This window comes from Eptesicus fuscus, chromosome 2 (assembly GCF_027574615.1).
Source record: "Eptesicus fuscus isolate TK198812 chromosome 2, DD_ASM_mEF_20220401, whole genome shotgun sequence".
Lineage (NCBI taxonomy): Eukaryota > Metazoa > Chordata > Mammalia > Chiroptera > Vespertilionidae > Eptesicus > Eptesicus fuscus.
Window position 1 is genome coordinate 53,916,967 of NC_072474.1, and position 20,985 is coordinate 53,937,951.

Consider the following 20,985-nt stretch of genomic DNA (forward strand, 5'->3'; position numbering starts at 1 on the left):
TAGAGGAAGACATAAACAGATGGAAGAACATACCATGTTCATGGATTGGTAGAATCAACATCATTAAAATGTCCATACTACCCAAAGCAATCTATAGATTCAATGCACTCCCTATTAAAATACCAACGGCATATTTCACAGACCTAGAAAGAACTCTCCAAAAATTCATCTGGAATAAAAAAAGACCGCAAACCGCTACAGCAATCCTGAGAAAGAAGAATAAAGTAGGTGGGATCTCAATACCAGATTTCAAGCTGTATTACAAAGCCACTGTTCTCAAAACAGCCTGGTACTGGCATAAGAACAGACATATAGACCAATGGAATAGAATAGAGAACTCAGAAATTGACCCAAACCACTATGCTCAATTAATATTTGACAAAGGAGGCATGAACATACAATGGAGTCAAGACAGTCTCTTCAATAAATGGTGTTGGGAAAATTGGACAGATACATGCAAAAAAATGAAATTAGACCACAAACTTACACCATACACAAAAATAAACACAAAATGGATAAAGGACTTAAACATAAAACAAGAAACCATAAAAATACTAGAGGAATCCACAGGCAGCAAAATCTCAGACATATGCCGAAGCAATTTCTTCACCGATACTGCTCCTAGGGCAATGGAAACTAAAGAGAAAATAAACAAATGGGACTACATCAAAATAAAAAGCTTCTGCACAGCAAAAGAAACCATCAACAAAACAACAAGAAAGCCCACTGCATGGGAGAACATATTTGCCAATGTTATCACCGATAAGTGTTTAATCTCCAACATTGACAGGGAACTCATACAACTTAACAAAAGGAAGGTAAACAACCCAATCAAAAATGGGCAATGGACCTAAATAGATACTTTTTGAAATAAGACAGAAGGAAGGCCAAGAGACATCTGAAAACATGCTCAAACATCGGAGAGATGCAAATCAAAACGACAATGCGGTACCATCTCATACTTGTCAGAATGGCTATCATCAACAAAGCAACAAACAACAAGTGCTGGCGAGGATGTGGAGAAAAAGGAACCCTCATGCACTGCTGGTGGGAATGCAGACTGGTGTAGCCACTGTGGAGAACAGTATGGAGTTTCCTCAAAAAAACTAAAAATGGAACTCCCATTTAACCCAGTAATCCACTTCTAGGAATATATCCCAAGAAACTAGAAACAACAATCAGAAAGGATATATGCATCCCTATGTTCATAGCAGCACAATTTACAATAGCTAAGATTTGGAAACAGCCTAAATGCTCATCAGCAGATGAGTGGATTAGAAAACTATGGTACATCTACACAATGGAATACTATGCTGCTGTAAAAATGAAGGAATTCTTACCATTTGCAGCAGCATGGATGGAACTGGAGAGCATTATGCTACGTGAAATAAGCCAGGCAATGAAAGAAAAATACCACATGATCTCACTCATTTATGGAAAATAAAGAACATTATAACCTGATGAATAAAAATATAGATACAGAGGCAGTGAAGCATTGAACAGACTGTCAAATTACAGCAAGAAGGTTGCGAGTGTTGGGGACGGGGGGAAAGAGATCAACCGAAGGACTTGTATGCATGCATATAAGCACAACTAATGGACACAAGACACTGGGGGGGGGGGGGGGGTTGCAATGAGGGCATGTGCCAGGGGGTACGGGAGGCTGGGGGAAGGTCAATGGGGAAAAAAGGGAGATATATGTACTACTATTTGTAATACTTTAAACAATAAAAAATTTTTTTTAATAGTCTTGTCTTCAAAAGATAGAGCCTAATTCATTTCCTCTTAAATGTGGACCGATTTAGTGAAGACTCACTTCTAACAGACACAACATGACAGATATGCTGCTATATGAATTCTAAAACTAGATCATGAAAAGAATGGCTCTGTCTGGCTTTCTTTCTCTCAGATCTATTGCTCTGGGGAGGGACACCAGCTGCCATGTTGTAAGAACACTCAAGTAGCCGTTGAGGGGCCCACGTGGGAAGAACTAAGGCCTCCTGCCAAAAACCAACACTATCTTGCTGGCCATGAGAGTAAACCATGAAAGTCAGTCTTCACCTTCTGGCAAGACTTCTGGTGACTCTCCAATAAATGGTGTTGGGAAAACTGGACAGCCACAAGCAAAAGAATGTAACTAGACCTCTACCTGACACCACACACAAAATGGGTTACAGACTTGAATGTAAAACCTGAAACCATAAAACTCCTAGAAGAAAACAGGGGGTGAGTTTGTTGACATCAGCCTTAGCAATGCCTTTTTGGATTGTCACCAAAAGCAAAAATAAACAAGTGGGACTGAAACTAAAAAGCTTACCAAAGGAAACCATCAACAAAATGAAAAGACAACCTATGAAATGGAGAAAATATTTGCAAATTATACAACCTCTAAACAGTTAATAACTCATACAACTCACCCGGCTGGTGTGGCTCAGTGGTCGAGTATTGACTCAGGAACCAAGATGTCACCAATTCGATTCCTGGTCAGGGCACATGGCCAAATTGCAGGCTTGATCTCCAGTAGGGGGCCTACAGGAGGCAGCCGATGGATGATTCTCTCATTGATGTTTCTACCTCCTCCTCTCCCTTCTGCTCTCTCTAAAATCAATTAAAACATACATTTAAAAAAAATTTTTTAAAAAGAACTCATACAACTCAACAGCAAAAAATAAAGAAGTAAATAAATTTATTAATTAATTAAACATTCCTATTTTAAAATGGGCAGAAGTACTGAGTAGACAATTTTCCAAAGAAGACCTACAGATGGACAACAGGTATATAAAAAAGTGTTCAACATCACTAATCACTGGGGAAATGCAAATCAAAATCACAATGAGATATCAGTTCACATATGTTAGAATGGCTGACATAAAAAAGACAAGAGATATGAAGATGTGGAAAGAAGGGAACACTTGTACACTGTTGGTAAAACTGAAATTTGTGCAGACACTATGGTAAAAAGTATGGAGGTTCCTCAAAAACTTAAAAATAGAGTTACCATATGATTCCATAATCCCACTTCGGGGTATATAACCAAAGAAAATAAAAACAGCGTCAGAAACAGCTCTCTGCACTTTCATGTTCATTGCACATTGCACACTACACAATAGCCAAGATAAGGAAACAACCTAATGGATGCATGCACACAGCAAATATGAGAATCTTTGTGCTTTACTATATGATGGAATAGTATTCAGCCATGAGAAAGGACATCTTGCCATTTGTGACAACATGGCTGGGCCTTGAGGAATTATGCTAAATGAAATAAGTCAAAGAAAGACAAATACCATATGCTCTCACTTGTATGTGAAATCCAAAAGAGCCAAGCTTATAGAATTGTGCTTACCAGGAGGAAAAGGGGAGATGTTCGTCAAAAGTACAAAAATGAGTAATTTTAAGTTTGGGGTATCTAATGTGCAGCATAGTGATTATAGTTAGTAACACTGTATTGTATACTCAAAACAAACAAACAAAAAACAAAAACATCAAATGAGTACAGCCCTAGCTGACATCTTGACTACAATCTAGGAATCACCCAGCTATGCCTCTCTCTAAAATCTGACCCTAGAAAATGTGAAGATAAATGTTCATTGTTGTTTTAAGCCATTAAGTATGGGGCAATTTGTTAGTACAGCAATAGTTAATGCAGATATATGCAAAATTTTCATACATGGATGTGCATTGCAATGTTGTATATCATAACCAAGAGTAAGAAAAAATTAAACATTTAGAGAATAACTAAAGGAGTATTATCATATGACTATCCATAAGATTAAATAAATGGTAAGCATTAAAAATTATATTCTAGCCCTAACTGGTTTGGCTTGGTGAATAGAGTGTCGGCCTGCAGACTGAAGGGTCCTGGGCTCGATTCTGGTCAAGGGCATGGTTGCCGGCTTGATCCCCAGTAGGGGGTGTGCGGGAGGCAGCTGATCGATGTTTCTCTCTCATCAATGTTTCTATCTCCCTTCCTCTCTGTAAAATCAATAAAATATATATATTTTTAAAAATTATATTCTAATTGTCTAACCACTATATTGTACACTTGAAACTAATACAAAATAATATTGAATGTAAACTGTAATTGAAAAATAAAATATAATTTTTGTTTTTTAAATTTTAAGTAAGATTTATCAACATAGAATATATTATTATTATATATTATTATTATGTGAAAAGTAATTTATAAACCATTGGGCACAATATAATTCTATAGGAAAAATATTTCCAAATATTTATGTGCCGCAAGCACTACCCCAACAGTGGAATCCCAATACTCCTGATGTTAGCATTCCCTCTACACTCAGTATACTTAGAAGTGAACTTGCCCTTTTGTTCAAACCCTCTCGTGAGATGAAAAATTACTGTTCCCCAGAAGGACCCATTCCATCATTAAGCAGCTTTGATTGAGAGAAAGTTCTTTTTATGATCTAAAGTTAGTTTTTCTATAACTTCCATTCAAAGTTTTTGAAATATATATAATTTGTGGAGAATTAAAGGAAATTTTTATCTCTCTTATTTACAAGTAAACTTTTATCAATGAAGCATAAGATCTTATTAACTTGTTGTCACCTGTTTATATTATCACTAAATCCAGACTTACTGTCAAATACAAACCGTAAATTCTTTTTTTCCCCCCAATTTTGCCACAAGCACTACCCCAACCTCATTTTAATAAAATTGACATTTGTACAGGGAAAAAAATTCAAATACTTTGGACACAAGGATTTTTTTTATTTTAGTAATTTAAAAGGATTTACTATTCTATAAGATGGGTCCTGGGAATTTATACTTTTAATATCATTCTTTTCAGATGATTCTGAATCTCAGATTGCACTTTGAAAAACCTTGTTCTTGAGGTTTTTGTAAACTACAAACCCTTTGCTCAGAAAAACAACGTCCCAAACTTTGCACAAAACTTTAGGGGTTTTGTGGACCTTCTTAAGCCCATCATTGGTTTTCTAGCCTGATGGAGCCTGGATCTATTTGAGGGCTCCTACTGTGCAGCGTAATTTACCTCCGGCCTGCACAGGTGCGTGTTTTCGAACCTATCCCATATCATGGCGCACGTATTAAATGATCCCGGTGGTAGTGCCAAGCAGAAAAGGCCAAAGGCAGGGAGTTCCAACTTTCCAGACTCAGCCCAACTGCAGAAAGGAATCCATAGTGCTGCCTGAGTCCCCTGTTTGTGGCACACCTGCAGGGCCCACGATTTGGGAAACGCCGGTAGAGGTCAGCTTTCTTGAAATAGAGAGCCAAATAAATATTTTAAAATATACCATGTTAACAATAAAAACTGATGTCTAGGTGACCAGTTAAATTGGTTCTTTTCAGGATGCACCATACATGAAAGAATGGCATGGCCTCTCCAATGACCCTTAGAGGGACAAAAACACCCAGTGTGAAGCAACTCTTGCATATCTTTATTCAGTCAACATTGATTGGTACCTACTATAACACCAGATCTTGCTAAGTGCTTAATAAACTCCCCCAAAGTCATAGATTTTCTCACTCTTAACATGTGACAGATTTATTTTTTTTTTTTGAGAAAAAGAAAGATGGAGAAAAATGGGCATGCTGATATGATTTGAGTTTGCAAATGAAAATTTGGACCGATGGATACAATCTCTGAGTAACCTCATTGTGTGATTTAGAATGTGTGTATCATAGATTCAAAAAGATGATGAAATTAAAGACTAGAATCAGAGACTTCTGGTTTAAGTAGTAGATGGAAAAGAATTTTCCGCTGCTCAATACTTAAAGTTAGCCATAATAAAAACAAAAAGATCACCTAACATTCATTAAGTGCTTACTATATGTTGGAAATTATTCTAAACGCTTTCCATATATCACCTGATTTAATCTTAGTAACAGCCCTGTCAGAAAGGCACTTGACAGACTGGGAAACGAACACCATGGAAACTGAATATCTGACCCCTAGTCTCAGAGCGAGCAAGTGGCAGAGACCTGAAGCCAGGCAGTGAGGCTCCAGAGAACATGCTTTATCCACACCATTAAAGCTGCCTTTCATAGGTTTAAAAAAAAAAAAAAGTGCAAACCAACAAAGGAAAAATTTATCAAATCGCCTTAACATGGAAAAAGGCATAACCACTGCAGTAAGAAACAGCCGGGTTCAGAATGAAGTGATGGTGAAAGACAAAGCTTGGTCAGGATACAGCCCGCAGCTTTCCAGAAACCATAATGGTGGGTTCACAAAAATCTGAGAATTCCCACAAAAACTTCCAAATATGGAGGAAAAGAAATTGAGTTGGTTTTATTATCAAATTCCTCTTCTGACTGTGAAATAGTGGGCAAGGGCTGAAGGGGGGGGATGGGTGAAACAGAAAACCATCCAAAGCCCAAGGGAACTCCTCAGTGTAAGTGGGATTGAGCTGGAGTGAACTCTTGTACAGCACATGTAATAACATCTCAGGAAAAAAGGCGCAGGACCCCAGGTTCTCTAACATAGCCACACACTATTCCTGTTCACTAGCATTCCTTACAGGTACAGAAAAAGCATAGGAACAAACGAGCAAAATTACAAAGCAAATCCAATGAACAAAAACTCAAGACAGAAAAAATATAAAATTCAATACACAGAAGGAGATTCCTTTTCAGTGCTTTGCACTGCTCACCTTAATGAGAATAACAAAACAATAATAATTTTAAAAGATCTTAAGGATGGAAAATTTTGTGTGTGGGAGAAAAAAAATATTTCAATTGAAATGAAACAAAGTTGATAGCTTGGGAAAACAAAGTCAATTCCAAAATAAGGATAACTGAGTTCTCTGAAGCAAAGAGCCCATAAAAGAATAGAAGATATATTAAAAGATAACATAAGAAAGTTTCTCTCAAATAAAGAAAAAAATGATATTTTCAAGATACAAACTATATTTCAGAAAAATCTGATACAGAAATCTTAAGCCTCGTACACAAACACACACACACACACACACACACACACACACACTCACTACACACACACACACACACAATTAAATTATTGAACTTCAGGTTACAGGGGGGGAAACAAGAAAAAGAAATCTACTTGGAAAGAAATATCAGCCTATATTTTAAATCTATTTTAAAGCAAAGTTCAACTCTAGAAGTCAATGAAACAATGCTTGCCAAATTCCGATGAAAAGGAAAGCATGACCCATAAGTTTTACTATCAACCAAAATGTTCGAATATAAATGCAACAGGCAGAATTCTCAGATAAAGAAAGGAGCATAAGTTTCCATGTCTTGGCCTTCAATGATTGGATAAAGAAAATGTGGTACATATATACAATGGAATACTACTCAGCCATAAGAAAAGATGAAATACTGCCAACATGGAAGGATCTGGAGAATATCATGCTAAGCGAAATAAGTCAGACTGAAAAAGTCAAGAACTATATGATTTTACTCATATGTGGAATACAAAACTGAAAGCAACAAATGAGCAAATAAGACATAGGAACTAACAGACAGACAATAGCATGGTGGTTACCAGAGGGGAAGAGGGTGTGGGGGTAGTGGAAGGTAGAGGGAGTCCAGTGTATGGTAACAGAAGGAAACAAGACTGGGGGTGGTGGGCACACAATGCAATATACAGATGATGTATTATAGAATTGTACACTTGAAGCCTATATAATTTTATTAACCAACCTCACCTCAAGAAAGGAACATAAGAATACAGCCCTATAAGCCCTTCTGAAAAAAAATTACTTGATGATGAAATCCAGCCATTAAGAGTTGACTCAAAATACTGAATGTAGAAAGGAGGATGTTGTGATGAGGTGATAGTAGCACTAAGTAAATTTAAACATAGAATTAATGAGAACAAGCGTATGTTCTACAGTACAGAGTGCTAAATTATAAACCTGGGCAATATAAAGGCAATAATATAAGAATAAAAGTCAGGATATGAAGGAGAGAAAATGAGGTATTATGAGGGTTCTCATGTTCTAGCTTCTATAACCAAGGGTCAATTTCTACTGTTTAAAAATAATTTTTAAAAAATCATGGCAATACCAACTTTGAATTATTCAGTTATTTTTAAGCCTTAGCATAATTTTTGAGAAAATAATATCTCCTGAGGTGTATATGTATATTTATATGTATAAGTATGTATTAAGCTATTAATTCTCTTCCATTTCAGTTTTCCTTTTTCTTAAAGTCAAGTAAAATTAATGAATAATTTTATATTAAAAGCAGCATCTATAGTATGATTCCATTTTTATGAAAGAATTTTTGTTTTTCTACATGCATAGAAAAATATTGCAATTGATGTTCACCTAATGTTAATGATGGTAATTTCTGAGTGAGCAATTTGGCTTTTTTTCTTTCATTTTTGTATTTATGTTCAATTTTTGGATTGTTTATAGTCAATATGTAACCTTTTTTAAAAACAAAAGAGTGATTAAGTTGAAAGAATAAAAATAGGAATGAAGGAAGGAAGGATGTTAAGATTGGTTCATCCTGAGTGGTAGAAATGTGATGTTCTTTGTATGCATTTATCATTTTAAAATTTCCAATGAAAAGTATCAAAAAACAAACAAAAAAAGGAAATATAACTGTAGGTGGGACTGAGGTTTCTCACACAGATGCAAAATCAAAGGATTATGTGTAAAATTTCCTTAATTGGGATGAGTTGATGATTTTTAGAGTGTCAGGGGTTAAAGACATAATTCAATCCCTATGTTCTATGTCCTGTGTATTGTTACCAACCTGCCCCCTGCACACACACACACACACACACACACACACACACATGAGTGCCTGCTTCTCCTACCACCATGGTGCCTACACCCCTAGAAAGTACTGAAAACTTTGACTCTACAGAATCCTTCCCTTCAAGGCAATGAAACCCTCGTTTCCTTTGCTGTTTGCTTTGAGTCAATAGACCTATGCAAGCTAGCAAAAACTAGTTTTATATATTGGTAGAGGCCCAATGCACGAAATGTGTGCATGGGTAGGGTCCCTAGGCCTGGCCGGCAATCAGGGCTGATCTGTGGGGCGACTGCAAGCGATCGGGGGAGGAGCCCCCCACTGGCACCCACCATGGCCGGCCTGGCACAGCCTGCTCGCCGGCCCCGCCCTCTGCTGCCCCCGCTGCTGCCTGTTGCCTCCCTCTGTGGGGTGACCAGCGGCGATCGGTGGCCCCCTGCTGGCAGCTGCATTGGTTGGCCTGGGGCCTGCGGGCTGGGGGCAGCTCCTGTGTTGAGCGTCTGCCTTCTGGTGGTCAGTGTGCATCATAGCAACCGGTCGTTCCACTGGTCGTTCCCCCGGTCGTTCCCCAGTTCGGTCAATTTGCATTTTAGGCTTTTATTAATAGGATATTAAAACCAAGCACATAAGTAAACCAACCACCACCAACAAAAACCCTACAAGACTCATCAGCATTTCTCCTTTCCCAGCTTGACTTGGGTTGAGTGTCACAAGTGATGTTGAGAAAACCACAGTTTCCCCTCCATTCACCCTACCTGGAGACTGTAAGAGGCACCTCACTGCTCCCTCATGTAAGCTGTTATGAAAATATTGTTTTTATGTCTTTTGGAAAATGCTTGAAAAACTCAGCAGGCAGAGCAATTACCCTCAACTAATGATTAATCCACAGTAGAGAGTCACAGAGTCAGGATACAAACTGTGTGAAATGCCTCTGGCTTCCTAACGTTTCCTTCTTCGGGACTGTGCTTTATGTGTCCTCCGGAACTCCTGCAGGACCTGCGGAGGCTGTAACTTAGTGCTATGCTAATACTCAGACAACAAAGGCAGGAGAACAAGCCACCATAGGACTCAGTTGTTCTTGTTTTGTTTTTTTTTAAAGTGCCAGCAATAAAGCCATACTCTGATTGGGTTGTGAAGAAACCAACCATTTTCAGGTGAAAATACTTTTGCTTACTAAACATGGATAATCAGGTGGTATGATATTCTATGATACTAAACATTTAACAATTATAGACGCACAGTTGGTACTATCAAAATCAGAGGGTTGAACTTGAACAAAAACACTCAATTTTGTTTCTTAAATGTATGTCTTTCTTCACACCACCGTCCTCATTATCTGTTTAGTGGAAGTTACTCCATTGCCTGAGAATAGAAATAATCGTCCTAAACACATGAAGAGAAATGAAATTGTATTTCAAAGATCCACATCCTGTGAATCAGTAGAGTCCCTGTGAAGAATAGAACTCAAGATTAAATAAGGCTGAGGTGTGCTAACTATCCCCTGTGCTCATTTAGGAGTGGAAAGGATGAGGAATGCATATAACTCTACAACTCACTCATTTAATAAATATAAACTGAGCACGAGGGAGCCTCCTGGGGTTTCCTTTCCTCTTTTCTCTCATAACAGCACCCACATGTTCCTTTCGGGGAGAAAGCTTCCCCTTTCCCACTCGCAGTCCACTTGGCTCCATTGATGTAATTTCCTTTCCTGGCACTGACCCAGGATTGGTTCATTAGTATTTTCTATCCCTTTGGCCATAATGATTGATTCAAGGATGGCCCAGACCCAAAGACAGGGACTCGATTCTGGACTTTTACTGGAAATATTGGCAAAGAGAACCTTTCCTCTGGATTGGCTAGGTTGAACAAAATGTGAATCTAACAATACCAGCAGTCATTTTCCTGCCTCAATTTCATTCCGTTGGAAGCTAAGGTCCCTTGAAAAAGTGAGGCCCTTCTTCCAGCCCGAAGAGGTCATGACTGGTGTTTTAGGCAGCAGCTGTCACCCTCAGCTGCATATTAGAATCACCTGGGAAACAGACAAATCTGCAGCCTGGACCACACCCCAGAACAATTTCATCAGAATCTCTGGAGGTGAGTCTCCGGTATCAGTATCATCTTAAAGCTCCAAAGGTAATTACAATATGCAGCGAATTTTGACCCATGTTGACATTACATGATTGGCATTACATGTTGTCCTATGTCAATCATGATAATCCCTTTCTTTTGCTAGTGCTTGGTCTGGGATAGGCATGTGGCCCAGTTTGGGCTAATGTGTAAGGATCCAGTTCTACCAAAGGGATGCTGGAGATAGCACCTTGCATCTGGAAACAAGTTTTCTTCCCACGTGAAAAGTCAACCTCCTGGGCAAAGGCCTTTCTTTCTGCTTTGCATCCCCCAGTGAGGAAGTTACAGCCCAATCGTTATTACCATGATAAAAGATGATAGAAGAGAAAAGCAGAAAGAATCAGGGAACTTGGTGATATTGCTGTTTCTTCATGAAACCTGCAAATGCCTACCTTCCCTTTTCCTGTTGTGTAAAATAATCGGAAGACTTTATTGCTTAAGCCACAGCTACTTGGGTACTCTGTTACTTCCTATTGAAAGTATTCCTCGAGGGTGCAGGCTAGAAGGAGTCAACGGGGGGAAAAGGGGGGACATATGTAATACTTTCAACAATAAAGATGAAGAAAAAAACAAAGTATTCCTAACAAAAGTAATTGGCCACTTATTTAAGAAACCAGTTTCTAAGGGAAAAATGTCTTGGAAACAGTCAAAAAGGGCTGAGTACATAATTACTGTATATAGCAAGTGTTTACAACATGCAAAAGGTAGAAATGAGAAGCAGATTTGAAAGGGTTGTGGCATGCAATGCTGAGAAACGGGGAGGCATTAATGCAAGAGAATGGAGTCATGGAAGCAGGACTTTTCTGACTCTTTTAAAAAAAATTATTATTTTACTTTAACACTCCAGGCATTTTAAACATACATAAAATCGCCTTATGTCAGAAGTCATTTCCTCCCAGGTGCAGAGTCTGTGTCCAGGACCAGGGATAAGCGTATCGCTGACTTTCCTTCACAGCACGTGCTGTGCGGCCACTCTGCACCTTGTCTTCTCCAGTAGAATCCCCACAACACGCACAGCAGGGCCGGACCCACCCTGCTCGGCATAACCTTAACTGTTCAACACACTTAGTAGCTTCACTCCCCTGGGGGTTCCGGGCTCCCATACCTTTCCAGCACCGCCACACACTCCAAGTCTGTGGTAAACGTCCAAGATGCTGGGGAAACAGCGTGTCCAGTGGTGAGTATGCTGGCCCCTGCTCTGCAGTATCCTACAGGCACGGGCACTTGGATGCTCTGGGCAAATGGAGTTTATAATTACCACACTAAGGGGCTTTTCTCTCAACAATCTTACGTAATAAAAGGCTAATATGCAAATCGACCAAACGGGGGAACGACTGGTCGTTATGACGCTCACTGACCACCAGGAGGCAGACACTCAACGCAGGAGCTACCCCCTGGTGTCAGTGCACTCCCACAGGGGTGGTGGGGGGGTGCTGCTCAGCCAGAAGCCGGGCTCATGGCTGGTGAGCACAGCGGCATTGTGGGAGCCCCTCCTGCCTCCTCGGCAGAGCTAAGGACCCCTTGGGGGATGTCCACGATTACCAGGTGGACATCCCCCAAGGGGTTCCAGGCTGAGGAACACCTCCCTACCCCCCAGTGCACGAATATCATGCACCAGGCCTCTAGTTAATTAATAACCTTAACCCATAGTTAGCAGGTTTACAAATTCCTATCTTTTGACATTTGTTGCCAAGGCTTCAGTAGATGAGGGCATGTTTGACAAGAAGCAAAGAGAGAACCTATTTAGATGGCACTTGCTTGTAGCATGAATACACATGTCAACACCTGACTCACTTCCAATACCTCTGACTTTCTCAGCCCCAACAAGTGATCTGCCCATTTCACACCCTTAGTCCTAAATCAATCCAGATTCGCAGCAGACGGGAACTGAAACAGCCTGAGCCACAACCGGCCTCCTTTCTGGTGAAGCTCTGTTGAGTACTTCCCTCTCTCACATGAGCCAGGGCCAGTGCTCCCGGATCAGAGCTCTGTGCCCACCTTCTCCCCACAGAGTTCCAACTGTGTTCCTTTGACTCTCCACTCTCATTACTGTTTGCCCAACGTTAACCTCCTTGTCTGATATGTCACCTCACTGTTCAACCTCTCACGCCCGTATTTCTGTGTCTGGGTTTCCTTGTTTGAGCCTTCCTTCCTCCACAGGCCCTCCTTCAGATAACTGGGGTTTTCTTAGGATCCCGCTGTTGAAGTAGCTTCTGACACCCTAATGTAGTATTCTGGCACACTTCTAGAACTGATGTCCTATCCTGCTCTTATCAATCACCTTCCCTAGGATAAAATTCTGTCCTTATTCTCCTGGAAAGGGTCTACTTTCTCCTTCTTATGGCTGACCCTCCCTTATATAAATTGCTTGGGTTTTCTGTTACCGGGAACTCTTCTCAAACAATGTATCATCCTTATTGGACTGTGCTATTCACTGTGCAGTTCATTAGTCAGTCTCAGCCTCTTGTGGAGAACTCTGAAAGGTCTGATACTTTCCCCAACTTGCAACCTACCGGGTTACCATACCTCAGTTTTATGGATGCTGCCAAAGGCAGGAGGATATCCAGTTGGAGACAAAGAAGTTTATTACTCAATAGTTAGAGCCAGAGTACTAGCATTTTCTTACACCAGGTCTTCAAGACCCAGTTCTCACCGGGCCATGAGGTGACACTTGCATGCACAGTGGATTGCTTTCTAGGAGAGGAACACTGAACCTGAAGAAGCCAAATCTCTTCTAATGGCCAGTAAGCATGCCTGCTCTTTGCTCCATAGAAAGACACTATTTCTGTTCTCAAAGTTTGTTCCCTACACAGAGGGATATAGTCCAGAAAAGGTAGTCCAGAACAAAACCACTAGCGCCTCTTCTATAAGACATGCAAAAATATGAGAGACCCACAGAGAATCGTGTCCCAGTACCCCCACCATAAATCAGATATCCAAGTACTTATAATTCCTTCTACCTTAGTCAGCACTACCATCACATCTCACTGACACTGCTTCAGTGGGATTCTAAATGTTCTCTCTGTTTTCACTATCATCCCCTTACAATCCACTCTGTATAAAATACAGTCAGAATGTGATTCCTATAATATAATTTAGACTGTCTTAAAATCTCTTCTCCAGTGGCTCCCATCACACTTAGTATAATATCTAACTCCTTATGGCAAGAAGTCCTATGAACAGGAAGTCCTATGTGTCCTAGCCTTCACCTCCTTCTTTGACCTCAACTTCTACACTTTCTATCTCACTTACTATGCTCCAGATCCCTGGCCTTCTTTCTGTCTTCTAACATGTATGCATATTCCTTTCTCTAGTTCTTTGCTCTTCTATTCCCTCTACCTGACATACCCTGGCCCTAGATTTTTGCAAATTCTGGTTCTTAATAAAATCTTTCCTGGCCCCTAACTTCACTAATTCTGTCCTCAGCTGTGGTTGCAGTTAAAGCTGCCTATGGAGTTTTTAATTTCAATTATCATTTGTCTAGTTCTGTTTTGTTCATTGTAAAATCTGCTTAGACTTTTGAAAAATGCAGTATCTTTAAGTTTGTCTTTCCTTTCCTTAAATATGATTTGTCTTAAACATATAAATTTATACTTATGTTTACACTAAAATGTGTTTCATATCAATATTTGAAATTGATACAGATCTTGTTTTGCTTCCTGCTGTTGTTGCCTATGATACTTTATCTTTTTGTGTGCTTCATTATCTTTCACTGTCAACTATTCTTTTCCCTTGAAAAATTCTAGTTTAATTTTTTGAGTCCTAAATGTAGGCGGATCTCTCCATAGGGATTTGTATTACTTCTGTCAGGTACACAGGAGTACTAGCAGTCCTGGAACATTTTAAGTTAAATTCAAGGTTTGAACTTCCTTTTGGGGGTGGGGGGGGGCAGCGAGGGAGGAGGGCTCTCAAAAGATGTAAATTTTGCCTATAAAATTTTTTTTTTTTTTGCACAGGCTTGTGGTTGAAACTTCTCAGAGATTGCTTTATTCATTTTCCCCCATACCCTGCTTTGCCCAATAACTTTTCTTGCAATTCTTACAATCCCCAGAGGTTGGGGGAGAGAAAGAAGCAGAGAGAGTTTATTATTAGTTCACTCTTACATCCTTACACATGTGGCATAACCCTTTGAGGTCCCAGTTATATTAGAAATCTGCCTGTGAGACTGCCCAGCTTTACATTAGAAGGGCTCTGTCTTCTGCCCTTCACACTCCCCAAGGCCTTGATGAATTAAGCCAAGTTCAGCACAACAGCTCTGCTTGCCTTTCTGGTTACTGCCTTTACATGGGTGTTGGCCTAATATTTCTTCTCTCTTTTTTTTTCTCTTCATTTTGATGATAAAAAAAAAAAATACACACATGCTCAGCACTTGTAGTTCTTTTCAGTGAGAAGGTTAGTATAAATACTTTGACAGCCATATTACAGATGTGGAGCTCATAGAGGCTACCATAGTTCCAATACATAGGAAATTCCTCCCTGCCTCTCTGTTTCCATGGGTCCTGCCATAGTTGAAGTCATTGCTTCTTACCTGAACTGTTGAAATAGTCTTTCAAACTGTTTTCTCAGCCTCAAGTCATTCCCCATTAGTTTTATTTTCTACCCTGCTGAAAAATACTTTGTGAAATATTACCTATTATGTGACTCTTTCACTGAAAAATATTCCATGGCTTCCTATTGCCTGTAGGGGTCAAACTCTAGACTAGCCAAATGAATGTGACTCATGTTCAGCCACATTCTTGTCTACACACTCAAGAATGATACTCATCACTAAACCACCCTGCACTTCCACATCCCCATGCCTTTGTCCAAACAAACTCTTCTACCTAATGTGCACTGTCCTCTACCGGATACATTTCTTTTTTTTTTTAATTAAAAACACTTTTTTAAAATATATTTTTTATTGATTTCCGAAAGGAAGGGAGAGGGAGAGAGAGATAGAAACATCAATGATGAGAGAGAGTCATCGATCAGCTGCCTCCAGCACGCTCCCTACTGGGGTTTGAGCCTGCAACCTGGGCATGTGTCCTTGACCGGAATTGGGACTGGGACCCCTGAGTCCACAAACTGATGCTCTATCCACTGAGCCAAACGAACTAGGGCTGAATACATTTCTTCTCATCCTTCATGGACCAGCCCCCACGCACACAGGAAGACCACCCCTTCCCCCCACTGCTCTGCCATACTGCATAGCAGTACTTTGTTTCCATGGTCATCTGTCAAAATAGAGTGTGAGGCTGAAGTAAGTCAGGGAATGAGTGCCATTTATTTAGTTTAAAAATTTCTGGCCTTTAGCATAATGCCTGCCACATAGCCAGTGTTTAATAAATAAATAAGTGAAGGCAGTTGGGTCGGCCTTTCTACAAGTCGAATGTGCAGGGTTTTTTTTTTTTTGTTTCAAATTCCCCACTTAGGGCCGTGTAGTCATAGCATTTCAGAGTTAAAAGGCACTTCAGAAGTCATTACTGTGAGTACAAAGGACTAGGGCCCAAATGGTTAGTGTAAAACTACATGAACCCTCAATTGGGTGTTTGTTGTGAAAATGAATACTATTTATTCACTGTTTACTGAATACCGGCCGTCGTTAAGTATGTTTTATTTTCTTTCATTTTCCCCTTGCCCCTATAAATTAGAAACATTTACTTCGTTTTATGCAAAGTGTTTATCAGTTATTCCAACTAAACTTTGTGATCTGAAATAATGCCGCAGGTTCAAGTTATTGGACCTTTTCATGGCCCCTGGCACCTTCTCCTTCAGCCAGTTCCTGGCTGCCATGTAGAGGAAAAGGTTTTATTGCCTCCTTAACACCTTCTAGTTACTCTAGGCTCTTAATTTTTCTCCCCCAGGGCTGTTCCTGACTTAGAGGCTAGAGTGTGGAGCCCCTGTGTACTTTCTGCTTTTATCAAAATGGTGGCAAATTATTTCATAAAACTCTTCCCACACTTACTGAAAGCTGCTTCTTTTTGGAACAATTCCTACCATTGGCACTCTGGTTTTCTAAAGGGACTACGTATCCTCTTTACAATGACTTTACATGTATTTTAAATATATTTCCTCCCACACCATGTCATTCAAGTCTGAACATTTAACTGGTTTATTTTTTATTGATTGATTGATTTTACAGAGGGGAAGGAGGGAGCAGGGGAGAGGGAGGGAGAGGAGAGAGAGAGAGAGAGAGAGAGAGAGAGAGAGAGAGAGAGAAGAGAGAGGGAGAGAGAGACATCAATTTGTTTTTCCACTTATTTATGCATTCATTGATTGCTTCTTCTTGTATGTGCCCTGACCAAAGATCTAATCCAAAACCTTGGCATATTGGGACCATACTCTAACCAACTGAATTATCTGGCCAGGCCTGAACATTTAACTGATTTACCAGTCCATCTGATTCAATTATGATTCCTTTAGTCATAATCATTTTCTAATACTGTGGGTTTTTTTTTTTTTATCTCATTACATTACATAATCCTAGTGTATAGCTTTTAACTGCTGCAAAGTAGTTTTCTAATTTTTCCAGATTCTCTATGTTTTTTTTAAAAAATGGCCTTTAGGCTACAATAGTTGGAGACATTCAATAAATTAATAGATTAGGCACTAATTGGGAGCTATTAACTGTAAAAAAGTCTCAGTAAATCAACCTGGATTTTGATATCCAAATTTTGTTGTTTTGGGTAAAAATATTGTTTTCCTGAATATGGATATCATTATTACACCTCAACCAAATACTAAGAAATTATGGAATTCTTTTTTTTTTTTAATATATTTTATTGATTTTTTACAGAGTGGAAAGGAGAGGGACAGAGAGCTAGAAACATCGATGAGAGAGAAACATCGACCAGTTGCCTCTTGCACACCCCCTACCGGGGATGTGCCCGCAACCAAGGTACATGCCCTTGACCGGAATCGAACCTGGGACCTTTCAGTCCGCAGACCGACGCTCTACCCACTGAGCCAAACCGGTCTCGGCAATTATGGAATTCTTAATGAATAGAGAAAAGGGTGAGAAAAATCACCATTAGACAAACATTGTTTTAAGGCAAGAACTTTACATGGATATCAAATTTAGTGAACAAAATTGCAATGAGAGGAAGGAGTACAGTGGGTCCTCTGGAAGAATCTCCTCACAAGATGCTTTCTAATAACAAAGGGAAAAGTAGTAACTTTATAGTAGAGAAGCTGGCAGACACCACAGGAACCAATGAGCTAAGGTAAAATCACCAGTAAGGAGACACATTGACATTCCGTAAACTCAGATGTGATGAACTCAGAAGGGAACGTTGCTTCTGTGGCGTTCTTGCCAAAAACAGATAACCTAAAGCTAATCCTTGAAAACTGGACAGGCCTAGCTGGTTTGGCTCAGTGGATAGAGCATTGACCTGGGGACTGACGGGTCCTACATTAGATTCCGGTCAAGAACATATGCCCGGGGTTGTGGGCTTGATCCCCAGTAGGGGGCGTGCAGGAGGCAGCTGATCAATGATTCTCTCATCATTGATGTTTCTCTCTCCCTCTCCTTCCTCTCTGAAATCAATAAAAATATTTTTTTTAAAAGAAAACTGGACAAACCCAAATTGGGAGACAAAATAATCGACCAGTACTCTTCAAGAGTGTCAAGGTCAAGAAAGACAAGGAAGGAGTGAGGAAACTCACAGGCTGGAGGAGGCTAAGGAGATGCAGAGTGGAACTCTGGATTGGACTCCGTATAACTAACACTCATTGGTGAGAAAACTGGTGAAACCCAAATAAGGCCTGTGGTTTATTTACTGGTAATAGTATTGCACCCAAGTCCATTTCCTGCTTTTGATCACTGCACTATAGTTATACAAGATGTTAATACTGGGGGAGGCTGGGCGAAGCTGGGGAAAAGGTATACGGGAACTGTACCATTTGCACAACTTTTCTGTAAGTCTAAATTACTTCAAAATAACAAGTTAAAAGAAATCATGAAATTTCAACGTAAGATCTCTAGGCTGTTTCTTCCTTTCTGTGTACTGTGGGCAGGAGAAAATAAAAGCTTGGGCCACTTCACTGGCCACTGTTGGTGCACTGGATGGACTCCCCATCATCCCTGCAAGCAGATCTGATCCTTTGGTTTTTCCTGGAATCTCTGTGAGCTGTTCAGTATCTTTCCAATAAATGACTTCTTCCTTCTTCTTTTTTTTAATTGAAGTTTGTCAGAGGTGTCTTTCTTGTTGCTTTGCAAGATTTAAGACTTTATTTAAATATTTTAAAATCATTATTGCTCTAGACAAGGTGAAGTAAACAGATAAAAATGGCTCCTGTTTTAGGCATTTACAATGTGCTTATTGTCCCCACATCACTTATAAATTCCCTCCTCTTGCTCCTGTCCTCACACTCCCAGCCCCTCACTGCTGCCCTCTTCCCTCGCCCTGCACAACCTGCAGAGTAGGTTTTTGTTGTTTGTAACCAACAACATGTAGACACTCAGTGTTTGAGTTCACCTCCCACTTCTGACTTCTTGTCCATTTCCCCCTTACTTTCCTCTTTTACTATTTTTTTTATTTTAAGAAATTTTATCCCCCCATAGCTCCCCTCCACCTGGTTCCCACCCCACCCCAGGCCCTTGTTGCTCCCACTGTCCTCGTCCATAGGTGGAAGCTCTTTGTCCAATCTCTTCCCGCACCCCCGACACCCACTTTCCCCCGAGAATTGTCAGTTCGCTCCCTTTCCATGCCCCTGATTCTATTATATTCACCAATTTGTTCTGTTCATCAGATTTTTTATTCATTTGATTTTTAGATTCACTTGTTGATAGATATGTATTTATTGTCACTTTGTTGTTCATAACTTTTTATCTTTACCTTTTTCTTCTTCTTCCTCTTCTTAAAGAATACCCTTCAGCATTTCATATAATACTGGTTTGGTGGTGATGAATTCATTTAGCTTCTTCTTGTCTGTGAAGCTCTTTATCTGACCTTCAATTCTAAATGATAGCTTTGCTGGGTAGAGTAATCTTGGTTATAGGTTCTTGCTATTTATCACTTTAAATATTTCTTGCCACTCCCTTCTGGCCTGCATAGTTTCTGTTGAGAAATCAGCTGACAGTCCTATGGGTACTTCCTTGTAGGTAACTAACTGTTTTCCTCCTGCTGCTTTTAAGATTCTCTCTTTGTCTTTTGCCCTTGGCATTTTAATTATGATGTGTCTTGGTGTGGTCCTCTTTGGGTTCCTCTTGTTTGGGGTTCTCTGTGCTTCCTGGACTTGTAAGTCTATTTCTTTCACCAGGTAGGGGAAGTTTTCTGTCATTATTTCTTCAAATAGGTTTTCAATATCTTGCTCTCTCTCTTCTTCTGGCACCCCCATAATTCTGATGTTGGTATGCTTGAAGTTGTCCCAGAGGCTCCTTACACTATCTTCATATTTTTTTATTCTTTTTTCTTTTTGCTCTTCGGTTGGGTGTTTTTTGCTTCAAATCTTTGACTTGATTCTTAGGATCCTCAAGTCTACTGTTGAATCTCTGTGTATTATTCTTTATTTCAGTCAGTGTATGCTTAATTTCTGACTGGTCCTTTTCCTTTTTTTTTTTTGGCATTCTTACTAAGATCCTTAAAGGTTTCACTAAGTTCCTTGGAGGTTTCTAGAAGATTCTTGAGTAACCTTATAACTGTGGTTTTGAACTGTATATTCAGTATTTTGCTTTCATCCATTTCTTTCTTTGCCTCCACATTTTGGCTGCTTCCCTGTGTTTGTTTCTATGTATTGAGTAGCTGCAAAGTCTCCTTGAGTTGATAGAGTGGCCTTGTGTAGTAGGTGTCCTATAGGGTCCAGTGGCTCAGCCTCCCCAATCACCTGAGGTGGACACTCTTGGTGCACCCCTTTGTGGGTAGTATGCACAATCTTGTTGTAGTTAGGCCTTGATTGCTGTCAGTATCACTGGAAGGAATTGACCTCCAGGCCAATTGTCTGTGAGGACCAGCTGTGTCTACAATGGAAGAGCTGCTGTGCAGGAGACACCCTTATGGGCCAGGACTTGCTTCAGTGGGGCTTTGGTGCTCACTGAGTCTGCCCCTTGAGTGTGTCACTTATGGATGTGAATAATTGTAATCTGGTATGGTCTCACACTGACCACTGGGTACACTGGCTCTTGGGTCTCCAAGGACGTGCAAAGTCAGCCACTGCCTGAGGCCACCC